The sequence below is a fragment of the Furipterus horrens genome, unplaced genomic scaffold, assembly GCF_987537825.1.
Source record: "Furipterus horrens unplaced genomic scaffold, mFurHor1.1.pri manual_scaffold_10, whole genome shotgun sequence".
Classification (NCBI taxonomy): domain Eukaryota; kingdom Metazoa; phylum Chordata; class Mammalia; order Chiroptera; family Furipteridae; genus Furipterus; species Furipterus horrens.
In genome coordinates this window covers 39,214,835-39,238,961 of record NW_028327180.1, presented here as the reverse complement: position 1 = coordinate 39,238,961, position 24,127 = coordinate 39,214,835, and the positions used below count along the sequence as shown (strand labels likewise).

General features: G+C 50.5%; 1 protein-coding gene across 1 annotated transcript in view; it reads left to right on the top strand.

The window, feature by feature from the left end:
* The window catches only part of PIP5K1C (phosphatidylinositol-4-phosphate 5-kinase type 1 gamma), a 52,638-nt gene that overhangs the window by 300 nt on the left and 28,211 nt on the right, over positions 1 to 24,127 (top strand). The window lies entirely within an intron of this gene.

Genomic DNA, 24,127 nt, shown 5'->3' with positions numbered 1-24,127 from the left:
CTGCGGGGACACCGGAACGTTCCACTCAGGGGTGCTCGCGGGGGATGGAACACCTCACGCCCGCGTCGGGGGCTCGCCGCCCTGAGTCGGAGGGAGGATGGACCGCCCCGCCTAGAGGCTTGGAGTGGCACCGCCTATTCCGGGGATCCCTTGTGGGGGGCGCCGGGCTGGGGGCGGGAATGGGTGCAGGGCCCCATTCTGAGAGACTGTGAGTGCTTTGGAAGCGTGCGGAGAAGACCGGTCCGCACCTGGGGGTTGAGAACTGCACACCCCCCCCCCCGCTGGCCCTCCCCACTTAGGACGCTTGGTAGAAGAGTTCTGCCTCCTGCTGAGGGCATTCCGGGACGACATCACTCCAGTCTTGGTGTGGCTGGGCTGCTCTGCCTGTGTGGAATGGTGAAGTACCCCCGTTCCATTGAGGGGGCCTTTTCTCCAAGGTGGGGCATGACATGGGGTGACACTACCAAAAGTGCCTTCCTGCGTGGTCCCACTCTCTGGGCTGCATAGCTTACTAGTATCAGCTTCCTGGTCTCACCCCTTCCCTTCACCAACGGTCACCCCTATGGGCACATCTTACTCTGGTTGGGAAGGCCAGGGGCAGCTGGGAGAAGGAGGGAAGGTCTTTGTGGCCATCTGGGTCAGCCTTCTGACTATCTCATCTCTCTTTGTGGAAGTCACCAGACCCAGCTTCTGGTGCACTGATCGTTTCTTCCCTTTCTGGGCCTTAGTTTACCTTTCTATCAAAGAAAGGGGCTAAGGGCGTGACGTCTTGAGGTACCTTCAGTGCCAGGGCTCTTGAAGCAGACCAGGGAAGAGTAGGCCCTTCTAAGCCTTCTCCCTGGACACTGGGGGTCTGCTGTAGCCATGTAGGGCCATTGCTTCCTGGTGCCCCTCTCCTTGGCTTGCCTTTCTCGCCCTCCGCCCTCCGGTGGGGCAGGTGTGGGGGCGAGGCACTCTCACCTAGCCCCACCAACTCCAGGCCTGCCTTTCCCCTGGGCGGAGTACAGAGCCACTGCGGTTCCTTCTCAGTTGAGGTCACAAGCTCCCAAATAGGAAGTTTCCTGATCCAAAGAGCCCTTTGCTCCTCCCAAGCAGCCCTCATGGGCGGAGTCCCGTAGACAACCACATGGGCATCCATCCTCCTTCTCCCGGGCATCCATCCTCCTTCTCCCCGGCCTCCAGAAGCTTTCTTGGCAGTCAGGGAGATGCTGTGCTGCCTTGGAGCTGGGAGAAATGTCTGGAGAGAGAGAGAGATTGATTCAATGTGAGCATCCTGGCCTTTGGAAGACTCCCACTGCTTCCTTTCCCACTGCCATTTGGAACCTCCTGGTAGATGACCTGTTTCCTTCCGACCATCCAGTTGCCTCGCCTTCTTTGAGCTGGTGCTTTTCCCTTGCTAGCACCACCGGTGGTTGAGGGCCCCAGCGAGGTTCTTTCTCAGCCCCTTAACCTCTGTCATCAGCCCTCTGGCCTGACTGGTTAGACAAAATAGCCCCAGACTAAGTGACCACTGGAAAGCTGCAGAGCAAACATTTGTTTTATCAGGGGCAGGGTAAGCTGATTGGGGACAGATAAAGTCCCAGCCCCCAGCTCTGGCTGGGTCTGAGCATGGGGCCTGAAAAGTATTGGCTAGCCCTCCTGACTGTCACTGAAATCCACAGAAATCTGCCTTCCCCAGCAAATTATTTATTTTATTCTCTTTTAAGAGCTTCCTCTCCCCCTCCAAATCTACTTCTCTTGACTTAAGTTCTGTGAAGTTTGGGTAATAGCTGTCCACACTTTTCCCACTGCTGTACAAATATATAAACACATATTTGGGTATGCATGTTCTTTACCAGGATGGTTCATGCTACCCCAGGATTTCTCTTCTCAGCACTATTGAATTTTGGGGCCAGAAAAGTTTTTGTTTTAAAGGGGCTGTACTGGGCACTGGAGGGTGTTGAGCAGCATCCCTGACCCTGACCCCCTCAATGCCAGAAGTTTCTCCCCCAAGTTGTGACAAATACAGTGAGTGTCCCAGATATGGCCCAGCGTCCCTTGGAGATAGTCACCCTGGGGGAGAGCCACTGTTTTATACCTGTTATTTTGTAACTTACTTGCTTTTTATTGGTAATAGTCTGGATTTTTTTCTCCCCATGTTGGTATCAGTTTTGTTTTGTTTTTTTCAGAGAGAGAGAGAACACCATGCCGTGGTTAAGAGGGTGGCAATCCCAAAGTTACATTGCCTGGGTGCCACTGAAGAGCAAATGCTTTGACCTCTCTGAGCCCTTTGTCCCCATCTGTAAAATGGGGTGGGACTGCTTGATGAATGTTAGTGGGAGCAGCTCTAGGCACCAGCCATTACGGATTCACCGGTCTCCTGCCGAGGGACATCCAGATTGTTTCTGGAGTTGCCTTTTGCTGTTACAAGCAGTAAATGGCTTGTCTTTGAATGTGGGTGCTTCGGTTCCTAGAAGTTGTAGTCCCACCTTGGAGTGGCTGGGTCAGGGGCCAGCAGATTGAAAAATGACTATCAGATACCCGACGGCTTTCCAGGAAGGTGTGGCAGGACCCAAGAGAGACTGTCTGTCTTCCCCACAGCGTTGCCAGCTCTGGATGTTATCACCTCGGTCATTTTGGCTAATCTGATGGGATGTGAAACGTATCGCATCAGTGTTTAGAATCTGGTTACTTTAAACGCCTGGGCTCCTGAGTCCTGGTCCAGAGAAGGCCTGATGGGATTCTTTATTGGCTTTTGGGGGTTATGTGGGGTGCCTCATTCCTGGGGGCTTGGACACATCCATGGGGCCAACTATGGGGCCTATGAACTGCCTGTGGGCTTTTGGGCTGAGCTGTGGACTGCTGTTTCAGAGCCATTTCTCTCCTGTCCTTCTGGTTCCTGTGACACCTCAGAACAGTCAGCTTCTTCCCAGTCCTCCCAAGCCCTCCTTCATCTAATCTGGTGGCCAATTATGTCAGCTTTGTCTTCAAAATGGACCCAGAATCTGTCCACTTCTCCCCAACCTCTGCCTCCACCTGGTCCAGTCCCATCATCCATTGCTGGCCTGGTCCCCATCCCTTCACATGCTCCCTGCAGCTCACTTCAGAAGGCTCCCATTAAAAACTGACTCACATCCCATTACTTCTCTGCCCACAATCCTCTACGACTCCCAGTTTTCTCCGGGTAAAAGCTCAAGTCCTGCCCATGGTTCACAAGGCCCTGCACGCATGCTTCCGTACCCACCCCACCCTCCCCTCCTCCCTCTCTCCCCTTGGCTCACTCTGCTCCAGCCACACAGGGCTCCCTGTTTCTCCAACACACCAGGCATAGTCCTGCCCCAGGGCCTTTGCATGGGCTGTGTCCTTCATATCTATGTCATTTGCTTTCTTAGCTCTTTCAACTTTTTGCTGAAATATCTCCTCCTCTATGAGGATATTTGAGGGTGGCCTGGGAGAGGAATAGGAGGATAGCATAGTTCAAGCAAAGGCCTGGTGTGCTTGAAGGACAGTGAGGGGCCAGCATGCGTGGGTGGGGCAGGCAACATCAGTAGAGGCCTCCTCTGTAGCTGTGGGCGAATGGTAACCAGGGATTGCAGCATCCCTGTCCCCTCATTGTGAGTGAGTTGTGGCCTTAGGAGACAGAAAGCTCCCAGTTTGAATTTCACTCTGGCCACTTTCTAGGACTACAACATAAGGCACTTGGACTGGCAGCATTGGTCTGCTCTGTGGAGAGGCCTTTGGGAGCTGGACCACCTTTACCAGCTTGGGACACCCTGCCTCAGTGTCTGTCTGTGAAATGGGCTTGAGAACTATACCTTTCTCATAGGGCTGGACTGAGTGAATTGAGGTGCAAAGCCCTTAGAAGGGTTGCTGGTGTGTAGGCGACTCCAAGTGAGTGCTGGGGTTTTCCCTCCTCGGGTCCACACACAAGGCAAAGGGAACTGCACGTCATAAACTGCTTCCAGCCTGGTACTAGCTGGAGTTTGCCATGGGACTCAGAGCACATGCCATTGCCTCTTAGCCATGGAACAGTGCTTATTGAACATTTATCAAGCACCTACCGTGGGCCATGTGGGGTTCTGGGTGCCTAGGTCAGTCACATCAGTGACCAGGGGGGTTCCCTCGCTACCCTCTGGCCTCTCAAATTGGTGGGGCGGGGTAAATAGATAAGACCTGCAGTATATTCTGTCCACCTCTGGTTTTTGTGAATAAAGCTTAATTGGGACACGGCCATGCCCATTCACTAACATGTCGTCTGTGCGGCTTTCACGCTACAGTGGCAGAGCTGAGTCTCGAGACAGAGACCTTAGAGCCCACAGTGGAAAATATTCACTATCTGGTCCTTTGTGGGAAATGGTTGCTGACCCCTGAATAAAACCTGCCGGGCAGTGGTGAGTGTGCAGAGGGAAGTGACACATGTGGCAATACAAATTACCAGGGCCTGTCGTAGGTGGTCAGGAGAGGAGGTGACTGGAGTGAGAACCACAGCTGAGGGCGGAGCTTTCAGGCAGAGGGAACATGCGAAGGCTCTGAGGCCAGAATGAGTGTGATTTCTTTGAGGGACGGGAGCTAAGTCGGCATGCGGGGCAGGGGCTGGGATAAGCAGGGCCAGCCACATGGGCCCTGGAGGCCCTGGCTCTGCCTTGGTTTTGTGCGGAGTTCAGTTGGTGGTGCTGGTGGGTTGAAGCGGGGTGGTGAGCACAGTCAGTTTTACGTGCTCTGGTTCCTTGGTGGGGAAGGGGCTGCAGGGGTTGGGGGTCTGGACCAGGAGTGGGGCGTGGGGGTGGAGGGAGGTGAGGGAGATGAGGAACCCAGGATGGTTTTGGGTTGTGTGCCCTGGAGTTGGTGATGGGGTGGGGAGGGCCCAGGAAGGAGCAGGTCTAGGGGGCTGAGCTTGCACTGATGTGGGAGGGGCAGGGAGGGGTTGCTGCCACGTGGAGCCTTAGGGACTGGACAGGGTGGCCTGGGACTTGGCCTGGGTAGACCCTGCCTTGGCTCTGGAGAGTGTTCCTCTGAGCATGTGAGGTCCCTGCTTTCCACCTTGGTTTTTCCTCTGAAGATGAGAGCAGTGGGGTCCCAAGGATTTAGGGGGGCAGGAATAGGTGAGGCCTGCAGGCCCCGGTAACATTCTTTAAATGACATCTGCGTGATGACCTGGATATTTACAGATGGGGAGGCCCAGCTTCCATGGGGGTCTTGGGCCCCCAGGCCTTATGTTTCCAAATCCTGCTACTGTGACCAAGTCACATGCCACCACATGGGACAAGGCAGGTGAGACCCCACTGGGGATTTTCCATCTGCTGCCAGCTGGGCTCATGGCCTGAGCTAGGGGACCGCCCTCCATAGAGGATTACTGGCCAAGGGGATTAGCCGTGGAACCCTGTGTGGCTCTGCACCTCCTGCCCCTCAGGCTGCCCCACAGGGAGTGGGGTCCACCCAAGTGGCCCCAAGTGCCTGAACCAGTAGAAAGGAAAAGTATGGGAACCTGACCTCTGTCTTTAATTAAAGAAAGACATGTCAACATTTTGTCACAATTGTCTCCTTTTTCTTGCCCGTGCATCATGCATACATGTGGTGACCTTTATCCTGGATGGAGGCACAGGGTTGCTGTTGAAATTAGGGAAGTTTAGGTTTGGCCGTATTCTGTGAGTGATGTTTCTCACATGTCTCCTTATGTGTCCCCTACTGGGGAGCTGTCTTAGCTGGCAGTACATTTAGTGTTTTGGCAGGAGATGCTACTGCATGTGAAGAGGTGAGGGGCCAAGGGGGAAGGGGTAGACTGAGGAGGGAAGAGACATGAAGGAAAGCCAGGAAACGGGTCCCAGCAGCCATAGAAGGAAGCTGTCCAGCTGTTTTGTGTGTCTCTGTTTCCTCATTTGCAGAGCAGGATCACAGACATACCTTCCTCAGAACAGGACCCAGCGTGTGGCAGATGCTCAGGAAGTGGGGAGCAAAGGCTCAGGACTTGGACTAGGCAGCCTGGGCCAGCAGTGTATGCCTCCATCTCTGGTAGGGCACCTGGGTGGCTCTGTGGGCTGCCTCCAGGGCCCCTGGGCCTGCTGGCTTACTGTGAGCCCACTTGGCTGTGTAACCAGGCCACACCTCTGTCGGGTAGTCCCTGGCCCTCTCTCAGTCAGGGTGGCTTAGGAGCCACTGCGTGACAAACATCCCTGCAACTCAGTGGGCTATCTCAGAGGCTTGTTTCTCACTTAATGCCCAGTGTCCCTGGCAGGTCAGCAGGGAAGTGAGCTCATTGTAATCACCCAGAGAACCAGGTGATAGGGTTGCTGTCACCCTGAATGTGCCCAGTCACCTAGCAGAGGTGCATATGCAAATCTAGTCCACAGCTGTGGTTTCGGAGTTGTTATTAATAGGGCCTCATGTCATGCTCAGAAGAGCCCCAGCTTGGATAATATATTCTGAGGGTACTTGACAGACGATGACATTTGGTGGTGGCCAGTCTCATGCTCTAAAAATACTGCAAAGTGTCACCTGCAGGGTCGTCTCCATTGGCTGAATTCCTGGAGGCAGAACTGGGGTAAAAGTTCCCTCCATGCCTGTGTAATGTGAAAGGTGCTACCTACATGGAAATGTACCTGGGATGTGTTTGCACCAGGTGTGGGGAGGCCCACAGATCAGGAGATGACCACCAGTGAGAAGAGTTTCTTACGCATGGCTCCCAAGAGGCAGGGGGAGGGGGGTGCACACAGGACATGTGGGGGAGCACTAGAAGGCAGAGGAATGAGGGGAAAGCTTGGGCCTCTATTGGGGTTTTGTTAGGACATGGTGGACAGACAGTGTAGGTACACTGAGTGAGATTAGGGTGGCTAGTTTGAATCACTTCAGTTGCCTCTGCATGGCAGGGCGCCAGCACTTGTCCCCGGGGTGATTGGGGCAGGGGAATCGGGGCTTGTGTGTGAGATTTAGATAAGGAGGCGGGGCTGTGTGTGTGGACTGCTTGGTTTGTACATCAAAGTTGCACTCACAGGGAGTTGTGATCTCTGAGTTGGCCAGTGCCAGGATGGGACAGTCCCCCAGGTCCATGAGGCCCCGAGATGTCAGAGCCTCATAAGATACAGAAAGTAAAAAAATGTGGTTAACCCAGAACCAGATGGACCGTTCCAAGTTCCCTTGGCATTGGGTGAGACGCCTACGTCTGGTCCATTTTTCCAATCTTATGGGTGTAAAGTGACATACCAGCATAGTTGTGATCTGGTTTATCTTGTGAATAGGAGTGAAAGCTCTTCATATAGTTTTTCCTTGTACGGTGTCATCTTTGTTTTATTAAAAATATATTCTAGCAAAGGGAGCAAAGACAAGCCTGAGATATAGTGACTTGCCCACCCAGGTCACACAGGGACAGTGACAGGACTGGTGGGGAGACTCCCACCTGCTCTCTTAACCCTACAGTATTCTGAAACTGTGTCAGAGCTGGAAGATGGAGCATCACCCTTGAGGGAGTCAGGGCCGTCGCAGAGGCTGTCTTTTTGTTGCCCTTGCTCACGCATGCTCCGTGGGTCCTGTTCCCGTCTATCTTGGTTCCACACTTGCAGACCCCTCTTTATCTCTCACCCGTTTCTACATTTAATTACACATATCTGAGAACTCTTAATTCATATTCTGGGAACTGTATCATTGTATCTTTCTCATATTCAATTGAGTTTTCCGTCTTATTGATTTGTGGGCATTCTATATATTTTGGAAGTTTTTTCTTTTAATCTATGGTACAAGTGCAAGTAGTTCTTTCCCATCTTATGATGCTTATTAATGCCAGGCAGGTAGTTTTGTTTTCCTGCAGTCAAATTTATCCTTTTATGGTTTCCCAGTTTGGTCTTATAGACAGAAAATCCTTCCCTGTTCTGAGGTTATAGTTAAATTCTTCTGGTACTTCTATAATTTCACTTTTTCAACACTTAAATTTATACTGTATCTGGAATTTATTCTGCCATAAGGCATGTGAGAGTTTAGTTGATTCAAGCTTTTCCAGGTGGCTCAGAGTTATCTGAGCCTAACCTTCTGGAGAATCTGCTTTCCTCACAGATTTGAGATGCCACCTTGATTTATATACCAAAATCCTGTATGTGGCTGGTCTATTTCTGGACTTCCTATTCTGTCCTGTCTGTCTCCCTGTATCTCATGCAGCAGGCATGTCTTAAACTACAAGTAATAACATGCTTGCTGTGAAAAAGCAACAACCAAACCCACATGCAGTAGAACGTGAATGTTTCTGTCTCCCTCGCCGTTTCTACAGAGATAATGACCATCATGCCAGATGTTTTTTTCCTGTGCCCGTACCTACCTGTCTTTGCATGTATTATTTTTAAAATATTTTATTTCAAAAACATTCAAACCTACAGAAAAAGTTGCAAGAATACAAAGGTGAACACCTATATACCCTTCACTGAGGTTCCCCAGCTGTTAACGTTTTGCCTCGTTGCATCTCGTGTGTGTGTGTGTGTGTGTGTGTGTGTGTGTGTGTGCGTGTGTGTGTGTGTGTGTGTGCGTGTGTGTGTGTGTGTGTGTGTGTGTGTTCTGCTGGGCCATTGGAGAGTCAGACATGATGCCCCTAAGTACAGTCGGTTGTTACTCGCAGTTCTGTTCTGTAATATCGCCACAAGTACTGAACCACTGCTCCTGGGGAAATGCAGGCTTTAGATTCCCGCAAGTTTCAACATTTTCTCAGCTGATCAGTAAGTAGCCTTGTGTTTTGTGTGTGTTTCTGTTTAAAGATACCATATTTAATACACTTTGTTGCTTCATTAACACTGTGCCCCCAGCCCTGACACATGCCTGAACCAAGCTTCTCTAATGTGCATCTTTTCTGTAAGACACATTTTAGGAATACTAGACAGCACTTAAGTTCTGTGCTTAGGAGACATTTTAAACAGCAAAACCACCAACAAAAAAAGGACAAAAATGCAAAAGAAGTGGGACTTGCTAGACCATGAAAAGGACGCCTATATCTACAGTACAAGTGCTGAGACAAGGAGGCAGAGTGTCACCTGGTTTGACCCCAGCTAGGTACATGTGGGGGTGACTCAAGTTTTTCACTCCTGCGTGTGTCTGTGAATGAAAGTGAAAGCTACATGAGGATTGATGTGAGGTTACGAATAAATTTTAGCCAGAAGATGATTTGCAGCTATGGAATTTGTGAATAATGAGCATTAACTGTATATCTTACAAGCAAAGGTATTCTCTTGGCTTAGTGCAGGGGTCAAACATAGGAAATTCAGCATGGATGCAGTAATCACTGTCATCAATTAGTCCGGAATTGTCCTGAGCTGGAACTGTTTGTTCCCTCTCTAGGATTCAGTCCAGGATCACACAGCACTTGGAGACCTGGGGACAGTGGGGTCACCTGAGGACCCATGACTGGACGAGCTTCCTTCCTGGTCTGACAAGTCCTCTGTGGACCTTGACCCCGCTGCCCAAATCCTTCTACCTATGGATCCATTGAGAATGACCCACCCTCCCCACCTCATCCGTCCTCTACCTCGCACACCTCCAGTCCTCTGCTTGCTTCTCCAGGAAGCCCACCCAATTCCCCCAACCAAGGTTGCCCTGCTTAGCCTTTCCCATGGCCTCATGGAACCATGCATGCATGGTGGTGGTTGTACATCACCCTGTGGGCTGGCTTTGCCCAGTGCCTTGAGCCCTGGCCTTTGGCGGCAGGACCTGTACTGGGCACAGACAGGTGTTTGGCCGTGTTTATGGCATGAGTGGTAAATGTTCTGGAACATTCTTTCTGTTTTTCTTGAACACCGGGACTTTGGAAAACTGTCCAGCTAGCGGCTTTTGAAGGCTGCAATCCTTCCCCCACCCCACGTCCTCTGCAAGGCTTCCTGTTTACCAATCTGGAAATACATTCATTCTGTACAGGGAGATCAAGGGAGGGTGAGGAGCAGAGAGGGCAGAAAGAGCCAGGGCAGAGCTCGGTGTGGAGGAGGAAGGGCAGGGTGGGCTGCTGTGAGGGCTGTGCCACTCAGACTGCCCCTTACTCCATCCATTCTAGGCCGCCTAGCTGCACCCTTCCCTCCAGCCACACCAAGCCCTTGACCATTTCCCAAAAGCATCCTGTCCTGTCACCGTAGGGCCGTTGGCGTGTGTGTGTGTTGGGGGGCTGCCTTCCCACTTTGAATTCAGCACTCGCTTGTGATCTTTCTTTTCCTTCCTTTGGAAAGATGTCACATGTTGATGACAAAATGCAGGCCTGCCCCCACCCCCAGGCACCTCTGTTGCCAGCTTCTCTGTCCCCTTGTGAGGCACTTGGCCATGCACAAGTGCCCTGGCCACATACCTCCTCCCATTGTGTTTGTAAAATATACTTTATCTTGCAGTTTGACTTTTTTTCTAAACATTTTTTGAGTAATAGCTTTATTGAGGTATAATTCACACACTACCACATGGTTGACCTCAAGTATGAAATGCATTGGTTTTTACTGTATTCACAGCATTGTGCACCCATCACCGCAGTCAATTTTTGAGCATATTAATCCACTCAAAAGGTAGTCTGTCCCCATTAGCATCACTCCCCAAGTCACCTTCCCCAGCCTGTGGCTCACACCTTTATGCTTTTTGTCTCTCTGAATCTGACTCCTCTAGGGATCTCATGTGGGTGGAATTTACAGAATTTGTCCTTTTATGACTGGCTTATTTCATTAAGCACACCCAAAAGAAGCTCCTCCTCCATCAGCAGTCATAGTAGTCACTTCCCATCCCCCACCCCAGCCACTGACAACCACTAAACTGACTCTGTTTCTGTGGACTTGCCTATTCCTATTCACATTTCACAGAAATCGAATCACTTTTGTGGCCTTTGTGTCTGGCTTCTCTCACTGAGAGTCATGTTTTCAACGTTCATTCATGTTGTAGTGTGTGTCAGTGCCTCACTCCTTTTCAGGGCTGCGTAATATTCCAGTGCATGTATGAACCACACTGTGTTTATCTACTTACCAGTTTTACCAGTTGACGGACACATGGGTTATTTCTACTGTTTGGCTGCTGTGAACCTGCATATACAGCTTTTCTGTGTGGACATGTGTTTCCATTTCTCTTGAATGGATGTCTTGGAGCAGAACTGCTGAATCCCATGGAAACTGTTTAACATTTTGAAGAACCACCAGAGTGTTTTCTCTAGTGGCCACACCATTGTACATTCCTGCCAGTCATGCAAGGGGCTTTGATTTTTCCACATCCTCATTGTACTCGTGATTGTCCATTTTTTCATTCTAGCCGTCCTGGCAAATGCGAGGCAGTATCTCCCTGTGGTTTTGATTTGCGTTTCCCTGATGATTAATGATGTTGAGTATCTCTTCATGGGATTATTGGCCATTTGTGTATCCTCTTTGGAGAAATGTCTGTTCAGAACCTTTGGTTGCTTTTCAGTTGGGTTTATTTTTCTTTTTATTATTGAATTGTAAGCATTCTTTATATATACTAGATACAAGTCCCTTACCAGATATGGGATTTGCAATATTTTCTTCCATTGTGCGGGTTGTCTCTTTATTTTCTTGATGGTGTCCTTTGATGCACAAGTGTTTTTAATTTTGATGGAGCCCACTTTTTAAAATTTTTTTCTGGTTTTGTGCTTTAGTTTTCATATCTAAGAAACCACTGCTGAAGTGGTCATAAAGATGTACCTCTGTTTTATTCTGAGAGTCTTATAGTTTCAGCTCTTAAATTCATTTAGATTTATTATGTGCTTTTTAAAAATTGAGGCAATGTTAATATATACATTTCAAGTGTACAATATTGTTATTTAATGGTGGTATTACTATAGTGTGCTCACCACCAAAAGTCTAGTTTCCATACGATGTGCTTTGAGTTAATGTTGTGTATGGTGTGAGGTAGGGCCCAGCTTCATTCCCTGCGTGTGGAGATCCAGGTGTCCCCACACTACATGTTGAGAAGATTTTGTTCCCCTCTGAGTTGTCTTGGAACCTTGTTGAAGTCAGTTGACTGTAAATGTACAGGTTTAGTTCTGGATTCTAAGTTGATCTATTCTAGGCTATTTTATCAATCTCCATACCTGTTTTTATGCCAGTACCATCCTATCTTAGTTATTGTAGCTTTGTAGTAAGTTTTAAAATGGGGAAGCATGCATCTTTAAACTCTGTTCTGCATTTTTCCTTTTAATATGTTAAGTCTGGCTTGGTTCTTGGTTTCTATCAGTGCGGCTCGCAGCTGCCACATCCTTTCAAACACCTGCGTAATATTCCATTGTACACATTCTAGCCATTCATGTAGTTTGCTCATCAGCTCTTCATGGAGCATCTGCTGTGTGCCAGGCCCAGAGGGAAGAGTGTAGGTAGTGGAGCCTGGAAAGAGCACAGCAGAGGCTGGGGTGGGGCCAGGCAGCACCAGGTGGTCCAGGCCTTGCTCCCATGGACACACATGAGGAGAGCGGATGGAGAGGTGTCTAGGTGGGTGGTGCCATGTTAAAACCCCAGGCTGTAGCAATTGCTGCAGAACAAGTTGTCCTCAAACATAGTGGCTTTAAATGATAATAAACACTTATTATCTCACAGTTTTTCTGGTTCAGAAACTGGGTGGTTCTGGATTGGGGTCTCTCATGAGGTCGCAGTCAAGCTCATGCCTGGGGCTGCCTCATCCAGAGGCCTGACTGGGGCTGGAGGAGCTTCTCCTGAACTGGCTTCCTCACGTGGCTGTTGGTGGTGGCCTCAGTTCCACAGGTCACTGAGTGTCCTCCCAGCATAGTGACTGTTTCCCCCAGTGAGTGATCCAAGAACCGGGTGAATGTAGTGGTGTCTTTTATGACCCTGTGTCAGAAGTCACATGCTGTCACTTCAGCCATATTCTGTTGGTCATACCCACCGGCCATCACAGGAGGGTGTGGATAGCAGGGGCCATCCTCGAGGTTGGCCACCACATCAGACAGCTTGTTTGGCTCCAGAGCCTGCCTCTTCTTATCTGTAAAATTGGGTGGTTGTACCCTCGCTTCATGGGGCAGGTGAGGCGTGAGTTGAGTAGTTACTGCATGCCAGGCACAGAAGAAGCCATACAGTAGCTCCTACAATAACCCCAGAGCCCAGACAGGTGTCTAGAACCTGGTCCCAGCCTGGCTCAGCAACCAACTTTCTGTAGTGGGACTTTGAGCAAGCCCTGTCCCCTGGCCTTGGTGTAAAACAGAGCCAGCTTGGTCCCTAGGATTCTGGAAGCCTGGGACTAGAATGTTGAGGGAACACCTGGCCCCAGGCTCCCATTGACCTGTAGTCTGACTGGTGAGCACCCACCCCATGAACAAGAGCCAGGCCCAGGGGACCTCCAGCTGAGCGGCTCCTATGGATTCTGGAATCCAGGTGCAGTGTCTGTGGCCCAGCCCAGCTGCTGGAGAGTAAAAATATATCTGGGAGGAAAACTGGGCCAAGAAACCTCTCACGTGGGTCCTGAGATAGCGCATGATCCTCTCTGGGCATCTGCCAGGGAGCCTTCCGGGGGAGCCCTCTCCCTGGTGTGCTCTGTCCAGCCATCCTGGGATGTGGCTCCAGGCTGCTGGCCCTTCCCCAGTGGAGGTGTGTGGTTGCATATCTGCCATTGGGACCTAGTGTCCCCTTGGGGAGCCCCTGTTCCCCACAGCCAGGCAGAGTGATGTTGGCTCCTGGGATGGGGGGACCCAGGCCTAGCAGCCAGAGCTGCATATGTCCCACATGTGAACCATGGGGTCTTGCCCTGGACTTTGTGAGGGACAGTCAGGACCTGCCTGGGGGTGGTGGTCAGCAGAGAGGACAGCAGCACTGAGACAGTCCTTGGAAGCCCTCAAGTCCAGCCAGGCTTGAAGCCCACCACCTCTGACTTCTCCAGTTATGTCGGGATTCGGCAAGCTTTTATGTGAAGTGCCAGCTGGATCTCTGTCACGTCTGTTTAGTTCTGCCCTTGTAGAGATTCATACATTAGTGGGCATGGCTGTGTTCTAATAAAATTTTATGAAAATAGATGGTGAGTGGGTATGGACCACAGGGCAGTTTGCTAGCCTGAGTTAGTTAACAAATATCACACACTTTTTTCTTCAAGCAAGCATGAGTTGGGTTTCTAGTCAACTAAAAACATCCTAATGCCACCTTTGAGTTTCACTTTCCACTCTGAGAAGAGAGGAGACAGGCATGCTTGGGACAAGGCAGGCCAGAGGCACTGAGGGCTGTGGCCTTGCTGGATGTTCAACACTTGGTCGGATGTCCAGCCCCAGGGAATGTGTGCAAGATGAATGGGTGAGCTCCATTCCCACAGCTTTTCCCCTGAGGCTCCTAATGGTGCTCACACACAGCCTCCTCCATGCAGCCCTCCAGGTTTCTTGCTCATTGGCTACTCAATGAGGTCTGCTCTGTGCCCAGCATTAAGCTGGTGCAGGGTCACTGAGGGGGACAGGCAAAGGTCACCGAGTGGGATATGGAGAAAAGGCCTTCCCTGTGGAGCTCCACTAAAGGCAGGATGTCAGAGTGGAGTGTCAGAGGGAGAGGCCAAGGTGGCCAGGAGAGGGCTACACCCTCGGTCCAAGGACAGCATGGGAAGCGTTCACCAAGTAGAGAGGCGGTGGGGAGGAAGGGGTGCAGTCAGCAGCAGGGCCTAGGGCCTAGGGGTGCAAGGAAACCAGACCAGTGGAGGGCCTGTGGAAAGACCCCTGAGGGGGTGCCAGGCTGGAGGGGTGAGTGGGGGCTAGGCTGGGCCAGAGGGAGCAAGAGGAGAGAGGCAGTTGGGAGTACCTGGGTGCAGTCAGAGGCAGGCAGTTGTCTCCTGGGAGTGCCTGGGCTGGGGCTGGGATGGTGCTCCTGGGGCTCCCGTGTGAATGGACACAGGCTCCCCTCACCCCTGTGTCCAAAACTGTGTAAGAATCCAGTCCCTCCAGCCATGATGTTGTGGGTGACACTTGGCAGTGTCTGCTACGTGACAGGGGCTCTGCAGAAGGTCACCCAGTCTCAAAAGTAGCACACAACCAGGCACGTCTGTACCCAGAACAAAGCAAAAGTTGATCATCAAACTTTGGAAAGCCAGCAGCATTCCGTGCCAGGCCAGTGCTAAGCCCACCAGGGACTCCGTCCTTGAGCCCAGTTGAGATGGGGAAGGTGACCAGGTGGCTGCAGAATGCTGGGCCATGTGCCTCGGAGCACACTGGGGAGCAGCAGCTCCACCTGGGGTGTCAGGGAGACCTCTGAAGTGCTTCTGGAGGGAGCAACTGGTGCTACTGGTGCTCGTGAGGACAGGCAGCTCAGGCTGTGGGGACCCAGGGTGCACATGGTGGTGGTGGGGCTCTGGACCCCCTGCAGCTCTTCAGTCTGGAACTCACCGAGACCTCTAAGCCTCAGTCTCCCCAGCCATAAAGTGGGTCCGAGGACGATTAGCTCCTGGGGATTTTGGGAGAGTTAGAGGCACGACTGGTAGGGTGCTAGACTGTGTGGGGAACACATATGTGTTGTAGCTTTTCATTATAGGAAACTTCAAACAAAAGACAAAACTAGACAGGACAGTACAATTAAATAATTTTCATTATGAAATTTATGAATACCCAGAGAATAATATAATGGACACCCACACACTTCTTGTCCCTCTACATTTTTATATTGCTGCATTTGCTTCAGGGTCCTTCCTCAGCTCTGCTGACGTTGTGCTGGGTCACTTTTTGGCTCGGGTGGGGCCGTCCTGGGTACAGCGGGATGCTGAGCAGCATGCTCACTTGATACCAGTAGCACTCCCAGTCGTGACAACCACAGATGTCCCCAGACATTGCCCAGTGTACACTGGAGGTAGAATTGCCCCAGTTGAGAACCACCTACGGATCACTTGCCTCCACCAGATCTCCTCTGACCTCTCACAGAAAATTTTTGCTGACCTCCGACTTAAGAGATGGACACACAGATCTGTCTAACCTACATAGTGGTATATTGGTGTCTTTTATATTATTCTGTGCTTTTCTGGGTGTTTAAAATCTTTTTTTAAATTAAGCTAATATTCCATTTAGACAGAGAGCTAGTCCCCTCCATACATTTTATCCCAGAAGTGGGCCCAGCACCTAGGAAACACTCATTGAGTTTGGAGTAAATGAAAGAATGTATGTGTGGTCAGGACAGGTCTCTAGGAAGTGACATGAATGTCTGAGACCCGAGTGACAGAGGACAGGACCTATCTGTGTGAAGATGTAGGTATAGCACATTCCAGACAGAGGACATGGCAAGTGCAAAGGCCCTGTGGTGGGGCTATGATGAGCCAATGTGTGTGAGACCTGTGGCACAGAGCCAGGCACACTGGTGCTCTGATAGTGCCCACTACTCCCCATGTGGTCACTCACATTCCTTGGGCAGAATCTAAAAAGATGTGTTTCTCCAAAACTTGAAAACACCTGGCATCAAAGATCACAATTTCCCTTTAACCTGGAGGAAAAGGGTTTTATTAACAAAATTTTCAACTGCTGAAAAGTTAAAAGAATTGAACAAAGGAAACTACTTACCACTTGGAACCTGCAATTGACATTTAGCTGTGTTTACGTCTTCCACCCCTCCCCCTGCCTTTCCCCCTTCCCCTTCCCCGGCCTCTGTCCCTCCCTCTTTCCAGCTAATATTTTGGATGCACCTCAGAACTGCAGACATCAGCACACTCTGCCTGTAAGCACTTAAGTGTGTGTTTCATTAACTAGAGTTTGATATATTTCAACCTGTTTTCGCAATGTTAACTACTCTGATCAGCTATTAACTCTAGAATTCTTAGCCTTTCCCGACTTAATACTGGGGTAAAAGTCTGAGATACTGCAAAATGTGAAAGTTCTTTATTTCTGCCATGGCATAGTGTTGACCCCCAGATTCACACCTATTTAGTGTCACACCAGGTGTGAACCTGATGAGGCAGGATTAGCAGTTGGAGCTTTAGCATCTGTGTCTTAATAGGAGAGGGCTTCTACATTTCACAAATAAAAGTTACCCTTAGCAGATAGCCTATTAAGAGCAGGGGTAGGTGCAAAGGACATTCCACCTCCTCTCATACACTTGCACTATGACCTTGGGTAAGTTGCCTGTTACCTTGCTGCACCCCATTTCATTCTAATGGTTCATCAGTTGGTTGTCTTGGGTTTTCCAAAATTTTGTATTTTTTCTTTCCAATTTTTGTTCTTTTTTCCTGCCTTGTTGCGTTGGTGAGTGCCCCCCACTCTGCAGTGGAAGCTCTTAGCCACTCCCTTGTTGTGGGGTTGATATTAATTTGTCAGGAGTTTCTGCTTTGTGCTCATTTTTAAGTAAAGGAATTCTTCTCCTTGCAACTCTTGCTTTTTTTTCTTTCTCCAGTTTATTAATGATTTTTTGAACATAAAATTCATGCTAAATTTTGTTGCTTGCTTTTCTGGATTCTGAGATGTGATCATCTGGTTTTTCACCTTTGGGTAACTTCCTAAATTTTTCCAAAACCATTTTCCTGTCTGTATAATGCGATACTGAAATGAGATTGTTAAGTCAGGTGGTGTCTGGCGCAAGTGGCTGAGTGCCCCAGCTTTGCTCCCTGCTGTGCCTGTGTGTGTGGCCTCAGTGCCACCTCCCATATGCTCTCTGAAGGCTTGGCTCCTGTGGCTCCTGTGCCCAAAGGCCAGCCAGACCATTCCCGCTAATCAGGGAGGTGGGCCTGTGGCTGGCTCCTGGTTGACACTTCCTGCCTTGCAGGGTTGCAGGCTCCATTGCAGGTGGTTGATGATGTGAGCCATGGCTCTACCCTGGGGGGCACGGTCCCTGCACAGATTGACAAACCTCACATCCTCCTACCACACCTTTCCTGTGGCAGCTCTTCCTCCCTGCTCTCAGAGAACCCTGAAGGCATCTGTCAGCAGATGACAAAATAGACCTGGTCTGCCTGTCACAGGGATGCACAACACACAAGCTTCACATGGTCCTAAGTGCCAGAAAGACTGAGGAAGCCAGGGAGGTGGGGAGAGGGACCTTGGAGAGATTGTTTTCATTGAGGTGGTTGTGGGACACCCTCTTTTTGGGGATGACATTTGAGTGAGCTCTTAGATGGAGCAAGAGAGCAAAGCAAACCCTGCAAGGATCTAAGAAGGGTGATTCATGTATGGGGGAACAGCACATACAAAGGTCCTGAGGCAGGACCAGGCTTGGTGTGTTGGAGGAACAGCGAGGAGCCCTGTGTGGCTGGAACAGAGTGAGGGGGAGGGAGGAAGAGCGTGGGGGGCTTCAGAGGGGCAGGTGACACAGTCTGTGTAAGATTTCTGATGTAAATGGACATGATGTTTGCTCCCCAGGACCCTAGTGGGGCTGAGTGAGACCCTGTTACAGGACAGGGGCGTGGTGGGCTCCCCTTCTGGTCCCTCTGCCTGTGCCCCCCACTCAGCCTCACCTGCCCCTCCCTAGTTCCCACTGACTCCTGTGCTTCCTCATTCTGGGCCCTGCAGGCGCTCATCCCTCTGCTCAGAACACTCTCCTAGGGTGACTGCCTCCTTCCTAACCCATGGAGCTTGGCCTTCCACACTCTGAGCCAAGGCAGTGAGTCTTCATTCCTTGAGAGGCCACCTGGACCATTCCCAACACACTGGGTCGGGCCCCCGTGTCCTGTCAAGGTCTTGAGCGAGAAGACTCGGCTCTGCCCCATCTTGGTGCTCCATGCCCTTGACTGGTGTCTTGGTACCCAGTAGATAGATGCTTATTGCAGTGGATGGGCTCCTGCCTCCCTGAAGGTGGGGACAGGGCACCGACTTCCACCCACTGCTCAGTTTTGCATCACTGGGAGTTTGACAGACATAAGCCCAGTTTGTGTATTCTGTTTCTTCACTAAATTTTATTTCCTTCCTTCCTTCCTTCCTTTCTTCCTTCGTTAGCCTAGGGATGTAAAGCCCATGCACAGACCCTGAAGCAGGATCATGTCTGGTGTGTTGGAAGATTAGGGAGAAGGCCCATGTGGCTGGAGCAGAGTGAAGTAGGAGAGAGAGAGGAGGTGAGGGCAGGTTAAGAAGAGCTTTGTGGCTAGAGGAGGACTTCGGCTTTTACCCCAGGAGCCCTGGAGGGCTGGGGGCAGAAACGGGACCTGACTCAGTTGTCAGTGGCGCCCTCTGGTGGCTACTGTGAGGAGAACAGACTGGGAGGTCAAGGGCTGAGGAGACTGTGCTGGTCCAGGTGGGTGACAGTGTGGTTGAGAGGAGTGGGGAGCAGTGGCACGTTCTGGACACACTGAAGGTAGAGCCTGGTGCTGAAGGACATATGTTAAGGTCCTAGGGGCCCACAGTCCTTTCGCACCTTTCTCTGCCTTGGTTTCCACATCAAACAAATATGGAGAAGCAGCTCCAGCTGAGGCTTGTGTGTGTGCAGAGGACTGTGTCTGTCCCTCCATCTGTCTTGGCTCCCATCTGTCAAAGGTCAACAAGCATTCAAAAAGTCTGCTAATGGCAGGCCCAGACCTCCAGGTGGCATAGCTGTGCCCCCAGGCAGGCCTTGGCCTGGAGACAGGGCTGCATAGGGTATGCTCTCCCAGCTCCACAGGGCAGGCGCTTCCCCTCCTCCAGGCTAGTTTTAAAAATTAATTTCTTTGAAAAAATGGGATGGCTCCTTTAGAAGATGATTGGTCCTGTCTTGGGCTGGGAGGAGCTCCACATCTGGGGTGGTTTCTGCCATCCCAGCCTGGTCCAGCTGGTGGGAGGCCCTCTTCCCCTCCACTGTGTGACCTCTGCTGCAGCCTCTCCCCTGCGCCACTGCCCCTCTTCTGAAGTTGCGCAGAGGCAGAGAGTGGCAGGGTCACTGCCCTCAAGGGCGTTGTGCTGTGGAGGGGTAGGTGATGAGGTTGAAAAAGGAATTTCAGAGAGCAGGTGGGGGCCTGTGGACGGCAAAACTAGGGAATGTAGCCAGAGTGACAGGACAGGGAGGTGACTAGGGTGACCACTCTGAGAGGAGGCTGGACTGAGACAGGAAGGCTCCGGGGCCAGCCTCAGGAAGATCTGGGGAAGGGTGTTTTGGGCAGAGGGAATGGCACATGCCAAGGCCCTGAGGTGTGTGTGTGCCCATTCCCTGCATGTCCTCCACAGGCCCACAAGAATTCAGACACCTTGGCGGGGAGGGGGAGCAGGAGGACATAAGAGGTGCAGTTTGTGGAGGAGGCCAGTACCTCACTGTTGGACCTGCTCTGGCAGAAGCCCTGGGATGAAGGACCTGGAGCTGCAGAAGACTTAGGTGGTTACCGCTGGGTGGGCTCTGGGCCCAAGGGCCCTGAAACGTGGTCTAGAATGTTCTGCCCTGGTCCACCACTGGCTTCCTGCCTTCTCTTCCTTCCCTACACCCCAAATGCGAAACCGTGAATTGTTTGGCTGTTGGGTGGCCAATGAAAATATTATGTCAGCTTTTCAGCACCTTCTGGGCCCCCTCTTGCCATTGGCCAGGCCTCAGGATGTGCCAAAGCCCAGATTTGTCCCTGGGGCTAGGATACCGAGGTGGGGAACCTCAAACATCTAGCAGTGGGCACCCAGGGTCTGGCGTGAACCCCACATGGCTGGTGTATCCTAGGCTAGCTGCCTTTTCTGGGGTCCTGGGTGGTTACTCAATCTGTTGGCTTTGTTCTTCAGGCCAGGGTTCCCTCTGGTGCGCCCTGCAGCCATGACCTTAGCCTCAGCCAGCTGCCCCCTGCCGAGCTTCAGTTTCCCCATCTGGACCATCTCTTAGGGATCTCAGCACCTGGTGGGAATTCAGGGTGGTGGCTGGGATGGTGGTCAAGGCTGAAAGAAAACATGAGTCCCCACGGTGCTGACCTGGCTGTACCTGTGACTTTGTCATCTTGGGTTTGTTTTATATATATAAAACACCAGAGGACATGTTTATTGATTTTAGAGGGGAAGGAAGAGAGAAAAGGAGAGAAACATCAATTGATTGGTTGAAACATTGATTGGTTGCCTCTCATACACGCTCATAACTGGTGACAGAACCCACAGCCTAGGCATGTGCCCTGACCAGGAATTGAACCCATGACTTCCTTTTTATGGGATTGTGCTTCAACCAACTGAGCCACACCGATCAGGGCTTCTTATTTTTTTTTATTGAGAGGTAATTCATATATCATAAAATTCACACTTTAAACATACAGTTCAACATTTTCATATCTTCACAACTGTCAATGATTGGAACAGAGAGGTCCCTCCTCTGTCAGATGAGATTGACCCCCCCAACCCCTCACCGGGGACTGCCTCTCTTGGGCAGACCCCCTTGGTTTCCCTCTCTCTGTCTCTGACCTGCACCCTTCTGGGCAGCCTAGTCAACTCAGAATTCCAACCCTGCCTGCACCCAGATGGCACCTGCAGTCCAGTCTCCAGCCAGGGCTCCCCCAAGCTACAGACTTGGGGTCCAGCTGCCCCTGGACATCTCCATACAGAGGTCTCACAGTCAACACAGTCATGACCGTTACCCCAGACCTGCTCCTGCCCATCCCCCACCTCAGCTGGCTTCTCCTTCCTTCTGTAAATTGCTCCAGTCAGAATCCTCAGTCATTTCTTGGACATCCGGCCAAGATGGAGGCCTAGACAGATATGCTGTGTCTCCCTCCACAACTAAGAAGGAACACAACTACATTAAAACTAGAGATAATCAGAAGTTCCAGAAAATCAGGCTGCATAGAAGTTCAACAAACAAAGAAATAAAGAAGAAATACTCATCTGGACAGGTAGGAGGGGCAGAGCCAGGGTGGAGAGGACGCAGTGTGGTGGGGGTAGCAGCGGCAGGCCAGCAGAAAGCACAGTCTCACGTTTTAAAAACTAGGGAGGGACACCTGGGGAGCGCTCCCGACATCAGACCAGACCGCACAGCTCACGGTCCCAGCGCCGGGGAAAATAAAGCCTTATTGCTTCTGACTGAGCAAACCAGGGTGGGGTTGGGGCGGAGGAAGAAAATGACGATCTCTCAGTAGAGTCTGCTTGTGTAAAGGGCCCCCACAGTCCTAGAACATACGCAGACCCACCCACTCTGGGAACAACAGCCAGGGCAACAGCTGGAGAGGTGCTGGTCCCATACGGAAATGGGAGAAGTGCCTGGAAAAGGGGCAAGTGCTGAGCAAGTGGCATTGTTCCCTCTCAGACCCCTAACCCACATACAGTGCCACAACGTGGTGAAATGGGTCGCGCTATACTGATGAATACCTAAAGGCTCCGCCCCTTACAACGTAACAGGAGCAACAGCTCTACCTAAGACACAGAGGCAGACAAACACAGGAGCCTGTCAATGAGGAGACAGAAGTATGGCCCAAAAGAGGGAACGGATCAAGTTTCCAGTGGGAGAACTAAGTGACGAGATAGCCAACCTAACAGATGCAAAGTTCAAAACACTGGTGATTGCCCTGGCTGGTGTGGCTCAATGGATTGAGTGCTGGCCTGAGAACTAAAGGGTCACTTGTTTGATTTCCAGTCGAGGCACATGCCTGGGTTGCGGGCCAGTTCCCCAGTTGGGGACACGCAAGAGGCAGCCACACATTGATGTTCCTCTCCCTCTCTTTCTCTCTCCCTTCCCCTCTCTCTAAAAATAAATAAAATCTTTTAAAAAATAATATCTACCACATAGGCTTTTAAAAACAAAAAACAAAAACAAAAAAAACCCACTGGTGCTAAAGATGCTCACAGGCTTGACAGATGTGCTTAAGTACGGCAAATGCATAAGGGAAGAAGTGAAGGCTATGCTAAATGAAACGAAGGAAAAATCCACACAAAACCGATGGTGAAGGGAAGGAAACTGGGTTTCAAATCAATGATTTGGGACATAAGGAAGAAAAAAACAGTAAACCAGTACAGAATGAGGAAAACAAGAACTGAAAAAAATGAGGCTTAGGAACCTCTGGGACAACTTTAAACATGCCCACATCCAAATCATAGGGGTGCCAGGAGAAGAGGAAGAGCAAGAAATTGAAAGCTTATGTGAGAAAATAATGAAGAAAAACTTCCCAAATGTGGCAAAGGAAATAGACATACAAGTCCAGGGAGCACAGAGAATCCCAAACAAGCTAGATCCAAAAAAGGACCACACCTAGACACATCATAATTAAAATGCCAAAGGTTAAAGACAAAGAGAGAATCCTAAGAGTAGCAATAGAAAAGCAGAGAGTTACCTACAAAGGGGTGCCTATAAGACTATAAGCTGATTTCTCAAAAGAAACTTTGCAGACAAGAAGGGGCTGGCAAGAAGTATTCAAGGTGATGAAAAGCAAGGATTTATGACCAAGATTACTCTGTCCAGTAAAGCTATCATTTAGAATGGAAGGGCAGATAAAGTGATTCCCAGACAAGGTAAAGCTAAAGGAGTTCATCATCACCAAGCCATTATTATATGAAATGTTAAAGGGACTTAAGAAAAAGAAGATCAAAATTATGAACATTAAAATGACAACAAACTTACAACTATCAACTGAATCTAAAAAATAAAAACAAAATCCAACTAAGCAAACCAGAATAGGAACAGAATCATAGGTATGGGGATCATTTGGAGGGTTATCCGCTGGGAGGGGGGAGGAGGAGAAATGGGGAAATGGTGCAGGGATTAAGAAGCATAATTGGTTGGTACAAAATAGACAGGAAAGGGTGAAGCCAAAGAATTTATATGCACAACCCATGGACATGAACTAAGAGGGATGGGATTGCTGAAGGGAAGTGGGGTACTAGGTGGAGGGGAGCAAAGGGAAAAAGAATTGGGACTACTGTAACAACATAATAAAATATAGTACTTAAAAAAAAAATCTTAGTCATTTCTGACTCCTTGCTGTTCACTCCACCTCTAATGAGCGCAGCCTGTCCTAACTGTAGATCTTTCCAGAATCCACCCATTTCCCCCTGCTTCAAAACCCCCACCTTAGTCCACCCCATTAGCACCCACCTAGACCAGGCAGTCCTCTTGCCCAGCCTGGTCCCTGGCTCCTGCCCTCATCGCCCCCACCCCCACAGCCTGTCATCCCTGCAGCAGCCACCAGAGAGTTCCTGTGAGCACCCGTGTCAGGGCCAAGTCAGCCCTCTGTCCACAGCTCTCCAGGGCTCCCGAGACCTCTCTTGCTGCTTTGCACCCAGTTTGTCCTTCTGGCACTCTCTCTACTGTACAGGCCCTCTGTGTCCCCCTCATTGTGAGCCCTTGCGGGCAGAGGCCAGTTCTGTTCTGATCATCACTTGCTTCCCCACAGGTTGACACCCAGTTAATGAGTT